Source organism: Elaeis guineensis, chromosome 5, assembly GCF_000442705.2.
Source record: "Elaeis guineensis isolate ETL-2024a chromosome 5, EG11, whole genome shotgun sequence".
Classification (NCBI taxonomy): domain Eukaryota; kingdom Viridiplantae; phylum Streptophyta; class Magnoliopsida; order Arecales; family Arecaceae; genus Elaeis; species Elaeis guineensis.
The window spans coordinates 51,572,126-51,585,657 of record NC_025997.2 but is presented as its reverse complement, the minus strand read 5'-3'; the positions used below and the strand labels follow the sequence as shown (position 1 = coordinate 51,585,657).

The following is a 13,532-nucleotide window of genomic DNA, read 5'->3' as shown; positions in this document are numbered from 1 at the left end:
TAGGTGTCTAAGGAAAGCAACGGTGGGACTTCCACCGATCTCCACTTATCTGATCAATTTGGAAGATTGAGTCTTGAACAAGGTTGTTTGGCATTTTAGTTTAGTCCATGTCAATTAGATCGGTCATATGATGACTAATTAGATGAGATCTAAACCCACCAATATTTAGTTCAAAGATTTTCCACTGTTGTAGATGTGCGGGCGTGCTACTGGTGTTGATTGTTCTCGGTTGGTTACAGTGGTTCAGTTGCATCGGAAACACGCAACTACTCTATTAGCAAAGAGTTGCTCCAGGTAAGGATGTGGTTGGGCCCAATAACTGTTAGGTGAGGGATCCAATGATGGCCTTGCATCTGCTTGTGAATGGTAGGTCGGGCTTAACTAAGGAGTGTGGTCTATAACTGTTAGGGGAGCCCACATGACTTAGAGACTAAGTCATTGCAACATACTTAGAGAAGTATCTGGGCAAAAAATTGTCCACGCATCGGTATGCATGTTATCAATAACTGTTAGGTGAGGTACATGACATTGATGGGACCACAACATCCACTTGAAATCCATTTATCGCGTTAGAGTTTCCGTTTCCCACTCGGAGAGTGGAGGGATCCGAAGAACTAGTGGGAGTCATTGTTTGCATCTTAAAGTCCCTAGAAGCAAATATAATTTTAAAAGGTACAAAAATCTAACTTGAATCTCTACTCTTGTAGTTAAATAATGTCAGCTTCAAACCTTCTAGCCCGCATCCTTAAGTCCAATCGTTTGATCGGAACAAATTATAAAGACTGGCTAAGAAATCTTAAGATTGTCCTGACCTCAAAAAAAACTAGATCATGTACTCAATTAGGAACCCATAGTATTACCAAATCGTCCTACTCTGAGCAAAGAGCTGCTTATGAAAAGTGGACGGATGAAGACAGTCGGGTCAAATGCTATGTGCTGGCATTTATGTCAAATGAGTTGCAAAACCAGCATGAGCATATGCCCACTGTCAGGGCTATGATCACTTACCTACAAGAGTTGTATGGTGAGCAAAGCCGTACTGTACGCTTCGAAGTATCCAAGAGACTTTTCAATCTGAAGATGCGAGAAGGGCAGTCAGTCCATGAGCACTGTATGACGGTGATCAAGGACATTGAGGAGCTTGGGAAGCTCGGGCTTAATATGTAGAAGGAATTGCAGATGGATTTGATCCTTCAATCCCTTACAAGTTCATATAGTCAATTTATTATAAATTTTTATATGAACAAATTTGATTGTACTATACCCGAACTGGTCAACATGTTGGTCATTATGAAAGGAACCTTGAAGAGTTCAAGGGACACTGTTCTCGCTGTGGAGCGGACTTCTTCGATCAAGAGAAAGTTTGGTTGGAAGAAGAACAAACCGCTAAGAAGCAGAAGAAAGAGAGCAAGCCAAAGAAGGACGTTCTAAAGAAGGCTGAAGCAAAAGGAAAGTGCTTTCACTGTGATGCTGAAGGTCACTGGAGGAGGAACTGTCCACTTGGAGAGCCTAAAGAATAAGAAGGGTGATAAATCTTCAGAAGGTATGCTCGTAATTGAATCTAATTTTACGTTTCTTCTACTTCTAGTCAGATATTGGACTCAGGTTCGAGTGCTCATATATGTATCTCAATGCAGTGTCTAATAGAAAGTAGGAGGTTGAGGGAAGGTGACATGATCCTTCGGATCGGTAATGGAGCAAAAGTTGCTGCAGAAGCTGTTGGCACTTATCCTCTTCGATTATCGTCGGATTTTAGATTAGATTTAAAAGACTGTTATTTTGTTTCTGTAGCTAGTCGGAATTTGAATTCCATGTCTGTGCTAGCACAGGATGGTTTTGAATTTAATTTCAATAAAGACTTTTGTTCTATTTATTTATGAAATAAATTGGTTGCATGAGGTCTTTTAATTGACAGCCTATATCATTTGCATGTTGATGCGAACGTGAATTTGAATGAGCAAATAGTGAGTGCCGTAGGTCAAAAGAGTTCTAAAGATGAAATTAACTAGAAGTACTTGTGGCATCATAGACTAGGCCATATTGGAGAGGATAGAATAAACAAACTGAAAAAGGATGGGATCTTTGGCTCTCTTCATCCAAAGTCGTATCTAGCTTGTGAATCTTGCCTTCGAGGAAAAATGACCAAGTTACTCTTTATAGGACATGGGGAAAGGGCCATCGAGTTACTTGTCCTGGTACACACCAATGTGTATAGGCCATTTGATGTGCAAGCTAGAGGTGATTACAGCTACTTCATTACCTTTACCGATGATCTGTTTAGATATGGGTATGTGTATCTAATAAAACACAAGTCTGAAGCCTTTAAAAAGTTCAAAGAATGCAAAAATAAAGTAGAAAAACAAACAGACATTCTTTAAGGTTCTTTGATCTGATCGAGGAGGTGAATATCTTAGTAAAAAATTTCTGGGATATCTTAAGGACAATGGCATAGTCTCTCAATGGACTCCTCTCGAAACTTCTCAGTTCAATGAGGTATCCGAAAGGAGGAAAAGGATCCTATTAGATATGGTCAGATCCATGATGAGCTTCACTGATTTATCCTTATATCTTTAGGGACATGTCTTATTAACTACAATTCACCTGTTGAATAGGGTTCCATCAAAATCCGTTCCTACTACACCGAATGAGATATGGTACGGTAAGAAGCTGAGTCTAGATTATCTTAAGACTTGGAGATGTCCGGCCTATGTTAAGAGATAGATGGCTGATAAATTGGAGGATAGATCTGTAATAGCTCGTTTTATAGGATATCCAAATGAATCAATGGGATACTACTACTTTTCACAAGATCACAATGTGATTGTGAGTCGGAATGCCATATTTTTAGAAAAATAGTTTATTCAGGATGGTGGCAGTGAGAGGTTAGTTGAGCTCGAAGAGAAGGTCTCTGAAGAGCAAAGAGCTATAGATTCTCAGAAACGCATTATTCATGAGTCAGTAGTTGACGTTCCTCTACCACCTCGTAGATCTAGCAAGATCTTCCGACCTCCTGAAAGGTACATGGGTATGCTTACGGAGGAAGGAAATATTCCTTATGGGAGTTAAGGGTTATAGTAATGATCCTAATACCTTTGACGAGGTGATGTCTGATATCGATTTCGAGAAATGGTTAGATACAATGAAGTCAGAAATTGGCTTGATGCATTTGAACCAAGTATAGACCTTAGTGGATCTACTTGAGGGTATAGTACCCATTGGGTGTAAATGGATCTACAAAAGAAAAATAGGTGCCGATGGTAAGGTAGAGATCTATAAAGCTAGGCTTGTGGCAAAAGGTTATAGCTAGCGCGAGGGTATTGACTATCAAGAAAGTTTTTCGTCCGTAGTCATGCTGAAATCCATCCGCACTTTGCTTGCTATTGCAACTTATTATGATTATGAAATCTGACAAATGGATGTGAAAATTACTTTCTTGAATGGATATTTTGAGGAAGATATCTGTATGGAGCAGCCTTTGGGTTTCATATCTGGTGATGGTGATACAGAATCTGCAACCTGCAAAGGTCCATATACGGATTAAAGCAAGCTTCTTAGAGTTGGAATCTTCATTTTGATGATGCGATCAAATCGTTTGGTTTCATAAAAAATGAAGAGGAACCTTGTGTATACAAAAGGGTCAGTAGGAGTGCAATAACATTCCTCGTATTGTACGTGGATGATATTCTCCTCATTGAAAATGATATTCTCATGTTGACCACGATCAAAAGATGGTTGTTAAAGAAATTCTCTATGAAAGACTTAGGAGAAGCATCCTATATTCTTGGAATAAAGGTCTATAGGGATAGATCTAAAAGGATGCTAGGCTTGTCACAAAAGCTGTACATAGAGAAAGTGCTGAAGAGGTTCAGCATGGAAAACTCTAAAAGAGGACTTTTATCTCTTAGGCATGGTATTAATCTTTCCAAGATGATGTGTCCGACTACATCTGAGGAAGTTCAGCACATGAGTAGGATTCCTTATGCCTCAGTCATAGGGAGCTTCATGTATGTCATGCTGTATACTCGATCTAATATTGTCCTTACTGTGAGGGTCACGAGCAGGTATTAGTCGAATCCAAGTGAGGAGCACTGGATAGCTGTGAAGAACATCTTTAAGTACTTGAGAAGCACTAAGGATTTAGATTCCTGATCTTTAGAGAAAAGCTAAGAGTGGAAGGATACATGGATGCTGATGATAGAATGTCTACATCAAGATGTATTCTTGTTCGATATATTGGAAGGGTTCTGAGTAATCGATCAATGGAAGCTGAGTATGCTGTAGATGTGTAGGATGAATTGTGGTTTTAATGTTAGTTGTAAAACTGGATGTTATGTCATTAGATGCCATGATGCAGTACTGCAAAGACAATGGCATCACAGTCCTTGCTAAGGAGCCAAGGTCTCATCAGAAGTCCAAGCACATAGAGCAGCAGTATATGTGATTACTTCGAAAAGAAACATGTCGAAGTGCGAAGAGTAGACTCCGCGGACAACGTGGTAGACCCGCTGACAAAGCAATTGAGCTAGTCGAAAATGGAAGTCTATCTTGAGAAAATGGAGACTTAGATTAGTAGTGGCCAATTGGCTTTAGTCCAAGTGGAAGATTGTTGGATGTATGTCTTAGAAGCCAATATGGTTGACATATTGTAATATAACTAGGACAATTTTATACTTAATACATTGATTTGATCAATAAAAGGACAAGTTTATTTTTCATTCAACTGTGATTTGTCCTTGAATCGTCCATGAAATTAACATTTCGATACATATTCTCAAAGTGTTGAGAATTAGAGATATGTATATAATTTCTAAATGCTCCCGGTCATAGTATCATCATGAGGACGGTGATCGATCCGAATAGATCGACGCACAGATCGGTTCCTTCGAGGTAGATGAGTCTCTGATCTACAGTGTAGAGATACTGAGTGACGAGTGCGGGTAGTTGTTAGAGAACTAGTATTGAGCGTGATCATACGAGAGATCACTTGGATTTTTACTCGATCATCAGTGATTGTCTCGATGCTGTAGTTGTGCGAATGGTCTTTTGACCTGCGATGGTACGATTACCCGTACTAAAGCTGCTGGAGTTTGACTGACATATAAACATGGTCTCAATGAGTCTTTGTAGTAGATGTTGACGATAGTTGATCTACTGTAGGAGTAGAGTATGCATTAAGATAGAATCTATTGATCTTGATAGAAAGTAGTCCTATAGGATTTGAAAGGCTAAATCCGAGAGTCTGTGGTCACAGCAGTGTGATTGATGGAAAAGAGTTTCCATAAGGATCGCAATTGGATTTGAGCTGATCGAATTTATCATATGACTGATGATGAGGTTTGACGATTTATCTATGACCTGCCATCTAGTCGGAACTCACGATAGAGGGATTGAATCACACGTTAACTACACCTTGAGGTTTTTTTCGGTTTTACTGGATTGCCACTACATACTGCTAGGTGTCACTGGTGGATTGTGAGAGCTCACTAGGATTGTTCAGGATCGACAATTCTTGATGAGTTAGAGTGGAATTATTCCGATCCATTGAAAAGAGTTTCAATGATACTATGATAGAGATCATTGTATATCTCACTACCAGATAGAATTGAACCTATGGGGTCACACAACAAAGGGATTATATCTGGAATAAGCAATTGAGCTTATGAAGTCTCAATTGGATTTAGAGAAATCCTATTGGGTTTAGGGTAACCTTGCTAGCATATGGTTGGATCCAATTTTTTTTTTATGTTTGAATTTCTTATTTGATAAGATTAATTCAAACTTAATTACCTGCTAATAACCTAAATTAATTAGATTCATTAGACTCCAATTGTTGGGTGCCTAAGGTTTTCGATCAAATGAATTAAGGGTTCAAGTCCTTAATTAATTTTCTTAATAGCTTTGATTGGGTGCCACTTGATTTGATCAAGTTGGACGTGTTCATCCATTAGAGGGCGTGTGGATCCATTATGGGGTGTCCCTTGGGTGTAAAGTGGGGTGTGTTTTTATGGGTGCAAGGGCTCCAATAGTTGGCGCCTAATGGATTTCCTAAAGGGAGTCAAATTACTAAAGGTATAAGGAAACATAATGCAAGTAGGACTTGTATTAAGTGGTTGTTTGGTTTTGAATAGGATTCAAATCTTATGCCTATTTAAAGGGACCTCTCCTAAGGTCCCTAGGCACTTCAACCAGCAGCCCCACGCCCCACGCCCTTTTAGAAGAGCCCCACGCCCCTCTTTTCTTCTCCCCACTCCTCTCTTGGAGGTCCAACGTCCTACACCTTGGACGTCCTCCATCTTCACGCCCAAAAGGGGTTTGGACGTTCCACTTGATGCTGGTTCCTACTCCCTGGTTGCTTCATAATCTAGGGAAGAAAAGCAAGAGAAGAGAAGAAGAAAGATCAAGGAAAGGATCAAAGAGCTGATCGCTAGGTTTCGTTCAGATTCGCAGGCTAATTTTTCTTAGAGAAGAAAAATCAATTGTAAGAGGGCTGTTTCAGGCTGGTCTTGAGTGGATACCCATAGAGACCGGACAGTTGTGCGGCTAAGAGGAAACTTCTTCTCTTCCAGATCCAAATTTGAAGAAAGAAATTGCGAAACAGGTATGTGTTTCGATCACATGATCAATTTTAGCATATGTTCAATTTCAGCATATGAAGTAGATCCTAGTAGTTTATGTTTTATGCATGCATGATATAGATTAAAAGGAGTTTTAATCTTCTATTGCGCTACTATATTTAGAAAAAAAAAATTTTGAAACATACATGCATGCCCCAACATAGAAATTCCAACACTACCATGAATCCTTTAGCAATTGTCTATGGTTAGGCATTAATTAATACAAGCAACATGGATAAATTTCGATCTTAGGATTTTAATTAATTCCATGAATCTTTAATATTTCTCAGCATCTTATAGGTGTGATCCTCTCCAATGAGAATAAGGTTTTTAGTAGACTGGATGATAAATGGTTCTCACCAGTACCACCTTCAGAAATGCTTCGTTCTTGATGAAGGCTAAGAAAATTATTGCTCACAAGTCACAACTTTCTGAGTCACATACTAATCAATGAGGACAAGAGGAAAGGATAACTGCATAGTCTTTTTTGTAAGTACACTTCATTTGGAAAAGAAGTTACATCCTTTTTGAAGCAGTTAATGTATGTAACCAAATGTAACCCTTAGCAGACTGCAACATTCATGCCCCAAGACACTTTTCGTATTATTGATATGTGAGAAGTAGGCATGGATTACACAGTTCCATGGTCATTAAAACTACAATGAGTTTGACTCTTTTATATCTAGATAGACATTACTAAAACATCTGATTACAAGCATTTTTTGATTGACCACACTTCATTTTCAGTGAATATCGGAATGATTTTTTTAACCACTTTTTTTCTGGTCCATGATGCTCCAAAATCATTGTCAATCATCACTAAAAAGTTATTGAATTATCTCCTTTTCTTGTGCAATCTTAAACCAAACCAAGAATCATATGTTTGATTATTCTATATACGGGTAATTTTGGGTAAATCTCTGTGATCTTCTGCTTTCATTTCATGACCTTGTTCCAGTTTTTCTTGTTATTGAAAGCTGTTAGAAGATTCAGTTTTCTTTTTCCTTTTTTCATAGGTAAAGATTGTTCTAGTCTCTTTCTTTCAGTATTATGACCAAATCTCTAAAATTCTATTTTGGTTTTGAGTTTCAGCTAAGGCAAATGAATTTTGGTTTCAGCTGCCTTAGTGGTTTTGGAAGTTTTGGTTAAAGTTTCAGAGTTTTGACCCGAAAATAGTAAATAGAGAAAAGTAAAATACATAGAAAAAATAATCATTAATGTACATTGTAACTTTGGAACTCTTGGGGGTGTCTTATAAATCCAATACTCCAATAGGTCTTTAAAAAATAGTAAGAACTATAGAAAGTAAAAAATATAAAAAAGTTAAAATTACAAGAAATATCATAAATGGTACAAGTTAGAAAATTATATAGCACATCATTTTAATTTAAAATATCCAGACCAAATATATACAGTCATGTTGAAATAACACTTTTCTTTTTAAGTTTTGTGAATTTTGGTAGTTTTGTGATTTATCTTAAGATGCAAGCAAGATTTAGAAGGCCTTGATTAGTTTGAATCAAATTAAAACAGCATCTAAGAATTTGAGGTTTCCTTTATCTTCTTGCAATGGAATTTTATATGCTTATAGATCCACTGAAAACTCTCAAAAGAATCAAGCTGAAACTTGTGTGAAAAATTCATTTGGCAAGCCTAATTTATCACCAACAGTGTGCTAACTTAAAATCATATACCTTTTTTTGCCTTTTTCCCCTAAATGCAGTTACAGCTTCTGACCAATGGTTTCAGATTGCTAAGAGTTGGTGGATCGCTTGTGTATAGTACTTGCAGGTGAGTGATTTAGAAAGCTGTTTCTTGGTGGAACATAATTATCTGCAGCATTTAGCTATAAACTATAATTATCAAGTCTTAAATTGCTTGATGCTGCTTTCCTGAGAACAAGCATTCTCATTATGGACAAGCTACCTCTAGCCCTATCTTTTTCATCATTTCCAATCATTCTAATTGTGATATTTTCATTTCTTTTCTTGACTCTTTTAATTATTGATAGCAATGAGGGCAAAGCTCCAACTGATTCCTGACTAATAGAACCCCATAGGCAATAGCTTGAACCAAAGGACCTGATCCCAATAAGAAGCCAACCAGTCATATGTGCAACTGATTTCTCATGCCCTCGACTCGGGAACATGAGCTAGGGGTCACGTCAATCACTGCATACTCATGGAGCACTTTTCCTACAAGCGTGCAAGACATCTTATCACGAAATCATACACAAATAGTGAAATAAATAATCAATAAATTAAGTTCAAAATTTAACTAACTAAAATCAAAACTTTAATATCTTATAAAATCCAACGACATTCAAAAGATCATGCACCAAATTTTAGTAAAATTTCTCATCCAAAATAAAGCTATCAAAGTTTTGACGTAAATCATTCCCTCGAAATATATTCCCATGCCATTTTAGTTCTTAAGATTTGTAAAAATAGTAGAATATAGAATAATAAGCTAGACAGTCCAGAAAGTAATGAACACTTTAACTGGATAAATCAATCACTATAATAAATAAATAATGAGTTTACTAAAATAAACATTAGAGTCACATCAGTTCAAAAACTAAAATTAGATATGCAGCATCATTAAAACATCATACATGCGAAATTCGATCTTTCTCAGAATTCAAGTTTTGTTTATAAATCTAATTTCTTTCAAACATCTAGTTTATTTCAACAGCCATGAACTATGACCATACTTGTACACTGTGGTTGGGCCATATCATAAGCTTAGAATAGTCAAGTGGTAATATATAACTCCCACTAGCAAAGTATCGATATGTAAATATATAACCCCTAATGGTAGGATGTTGATAGGCTGATATATGACTCCTATTAGAAGGGTGTTGATATACCAGCGCATAATCCCTACCGGTAGGATATCGATATATGGTTAGACTGTGAGTCCAAATTTGTCTCGATTCAATACTCATTTTCTCAAAAACATATTTCGTATTCCAAATTGAAAAGTTCATAAAACCATCGAATTCAATTAGATATAATCCATATCAAATTCAATACATTCAATCATGAATAATTTAATATTCTAGAAAAGGGATATTAAACAATGAAAAATATAATGCGTGAATTTCATAAATCATGAATAATTCAATACAAAAAATATTTTATAATTTTTTGATAAATCTAGAAAAAAAAGTTATATTACTTACGTTGTGAGCAAAACCAATTGACAGATCCAATTAATTCCAAAAATCCTTCTTACAACGTAATATTCAAAAATTATGTTTTTATTAGATTTTCGCCATGATTATTTCAAGACAAAATCTTAAGTTCCAACACTCTCATAGGGCTAGCCAAGTGGTAGTGTAGATGTCCCAACCAGTCCGATTTGGACAATATAGTTGGTCAAATCATAAAACACAATCATAGTAAAGTACATATAACACTGTAGGGGTTAATGCCGGTGAAATCTAGCAGTACTTGGCTTGAACCGGGGTGAGGACTGGTATGCTGTCCAACGGTTGTAGGTCAAGACCCGTTCACCTAGATCCATCAAGGTCATTGAGGAGGGGCCTTTGCCACATTCAATAAATCCTAGGGAAAGGAGAAAAATAATCTAAAGAGAGAAATTTTGCAAAGAGAAGCCAGAGAGAGTAGAGTGAAGTGGGGGAATAGAGAAAAGTGAAGAGAGAGAAATGAGCTCTCTTTCTCTTTTTATTTTCTTTTTCCTTCTCTTTTCTTCTCTCTTGTTTTCCTTTTCCTTTTTTCTCTCTTCTTCCTTTGGTTCCATGGCAAAACATGGGACTCCTAAATTGCCTTTTTCCTTGAAACTGATGGTGGATGTGGCTGGCGATGGTTGTGGCAGGCGATGTGGGCATGATGGCATAGTCGGGGCTCGTGGGTTCCCCAACTGATGGTCGGCGGTGACGATCGGTGTCAGAAAAATCAGTGAAAATAATAAGAAATAGGGGAAAAAATTAGAGGCTCGGTTTTCAAAGAAAATCTGGCAATAGCTGACCGGAATCTGAGTTCCATGCAGTAAAAATGATGGAAAGGAAGATTATCGAAAGGATTGAGGGATCATATATTGTTTTCAACGGTGTTTGGTCGCGATTTCTGGTAGGCATAATGAAGGATGTCCGGAAGAAAATAAAGAAAAAGAGAAGTTTTTCGGAGATGGTTCGATGGCCGATGGTGGTGAGGTTCAAAGGGGGTGAGGTGGTCTTTAAATAGGGTGAAAGGAAGCACCGAGAATCATTCTCGGTGTTGGATTCCCTCCGACGAGATCATTGGGAGTCTTCTTCCCATCAGATTTTTTTTCCCTCTATTGTTGTTCTCATTGATCCATTTGGGCTGGTCAAGCAGACCAGACCCAGCGCCCTACTATGCTTCAAATTGGCTGGGGTAGCACATGTAGGGTTTGGTGTCAAGGCGGAAACACGGATTTCAAAGCAAATATTATGTAATCATAAAACCAAAACCTAACTCCAAGATCACCTTATCAGAATTTAAACCATATAATATGCATTAATATCATAATATAAGGTAGAGAAACGTACCTCTTATCGCTAGACCCTAATTTGTGCTCGATCGCTGGCAGCAGTCCGTCAGGGTTCCACCAGGTGCCCACGTGTTCACCCTCCAACGTTGATCCACACGGGGACTCGATCAATCCACTAGCACCTATTTAAAAATTCTCTGCAATTAAATTCTAATTTATCAGAATTTAAATGCTATTTGGGCAGAACCTCCTTTCTTGGCTTTGCTATCACCCTGTTGGACCTTTTCTTGCCTTCCTTTCTTGCTCCTTGTCACCTTAATTTTTATTCCAATTCTCTAAGCCTTTTGGAAGACTTCTTGTCCTTTATCAGGACCTTGTCTAGGCTAGAGAAGAAGAATAAAGAGAATTGGACAAGATGAGCCTATTGTAAGAAAGAAGGGAGAGTTTTGAATGAGCGATGACTCCTCGGCGTGCACCCCTATTTATATTGCACGTAGGGGTGCAAACCAAGCATCTCACGCCCACTCTCAATTCATCTCACGCCTTCTCTCAATTTCTCACACCCCATTTAATGAGAAAAAGCCATGTGGACATCAAAGTTGGGTTGAAGAGGTGCCTTATTTCAGAAGGACTCTTCGAACTCAACTTACGGTGTTCACATGAGAAGTCGCAATGCTTCTCTTATTGGCGCCATCAACCCATACCTTTAGATCTGGAAGGAAGCCCATCCAATGGCCAAGATAGAGGGCGCCAACATCAGGGTGGGCGCAAGAGATAAGGGGCGTGGAACAATTCAAAAACTATCTCTCCATTTGACTTGGTCCAAGGGGTGCTTCCAAGGGGTGGCGCATGGGATTTCATCCTTATCTCTTCCCACAAATATTCTACGGAGTGTTTCAGATACAGAAGGACTCTTAGGCACCTTCTAAGAGATCTGAAAGCCTTGTAGAATAAAAAACCACGGAAGAAAAATGGATAATTCCAAGTTAAGGGGGCGCCAACTCCATCCATGCGCCATGTGGCACATGCACATGGATACATCCTTATCTCTTCTCCTAATTTTTCTACGAAAAGTTTAATACTCAGAAGGACTCTTAGGCGCCTCTTAAGATTTCTGAAAACCTTTCGTAGAATAAAAGCCACGGAGAAAATAGATAAGACCAAGTTAAGGGGCGCCAACTCCCTCCATGCGCTATGTGGCACATGCACATGGATTTAAATCCACACGCCAAGAGAGAGACTCTTATGCGTGTGGTTCCCTGGTTTTTGGCACCCAACAGTAAGCCCAATCAGAATACTTCGAACCCATTTCAAGACCAAATCCAATTTGGCTCAAATTGGTTCTAAATTAGCCCAAATCGGAACCCGATTTGAATCCGATTCGAATCTAGATGCTAGGGTTTGCAACATGTGCTAGCATGTTCAACTTGCAAACATGGTTTAATCAAATTAAACCCATGATCAATTTTCTTTGTGTGTGACCCATTGGGTTCCACATCTAGCCAGCAGTGAGTCTGGGTGCAATTTGACCTAATTTGGTTAGAACACAACCGAGCCGATTTAGATCAAATCAAGCTGACCCGTTTCGATCAATCAGAACAGCTTTTAATTAATGATCAAATTAAACTCTTTAATTCGATCAAACTCACAAGATATGATTGACGTCTAGCAACGTATCATGTCTACCTGGAAGATATGAAATTTTGATAGAAATGCCAAAAATACCCTTCAGTGGAAAATTACAGTGCAACTTGATCTTACGATCATCCTGCATCCTGAATATAAGTTTGGGTATGAAAAAATATCAAACCCAATTTTATATTCATATTTCTCTCGATCAGATAATAATGATTCGATTTATGAAACATTAGAAACTATTTCTAATTTTTCATAATGCTCTGATCAAAGTCTTCCTGAATCATTATTCGATCGAAGCAGATAGGATGCGATCTTCTCTTACTAGGAGTGATCGTTTCCATATTGACCTACTCACAACCTTCATAAGCAATCCACCATATCCAGAACACCCCGTACATGATTAAATCATGAATGAGTATGATCCAAAATATGGATTCATGCTTATAAGGTTCTATGGCAGTCTCAGGTCAAAAGTTTACATGCACAATTCCCACTATAAGAAACATCTGTTGACATGTAGATAAGACTCCATCAGATGTTCTTTAATTGGATCAATTCAGTGAACTCATTCTCTAATGAGCACTTACATCCTTATATTAGTGTCATATACAAGTAATTATGAGATCAATTACCCTCTCCATCGAGCATACACAGGATGTACCAGTCTTACCAGAAGCATTGATCCCCTACTCAATGTTATATCGACTAGGAATATTTAAAATTAGGGTTTTAAGGTTTTAGGTCTCACTGGTATGATCACATCATAACCCTAAAACCATAGTCCTAATTTATGGGGTTCATCAT

General features: G+C 37.9%; 1 long non-coding RNA gene across 15 annotated transcripts in view; it reads left to right on the top strand.

Moving 5' to 3' along the window:
• The window catches only part of LOC105034755 (uncharacterized), a 144,233-nt gene that overhangs the window by 113,300 nt on the left and 17,401 nt on the right, over positions 1-13,532 (top strand). For 13 of the 15 annotated variants that reach the window (XR_012141522.1, XR_012141521.1, XR_012141519.1 and 10 more), the window contains one exon: positions 8,338-8,405. The exons of 1 other annotated variant lie outside the window; for it this stretch is intronic. This is a non-coding gene — a long non-coding RNA (uncharacterized lncRNA). Of the gene's footprint in view, positions 1-6,914; positions 7,104-8,337; positions 8,406-13,532 lie in introns of all 15 variants that reach the window. One more of the 15 variants, XR_012141533.1, reaches the window with a different exon arrangement.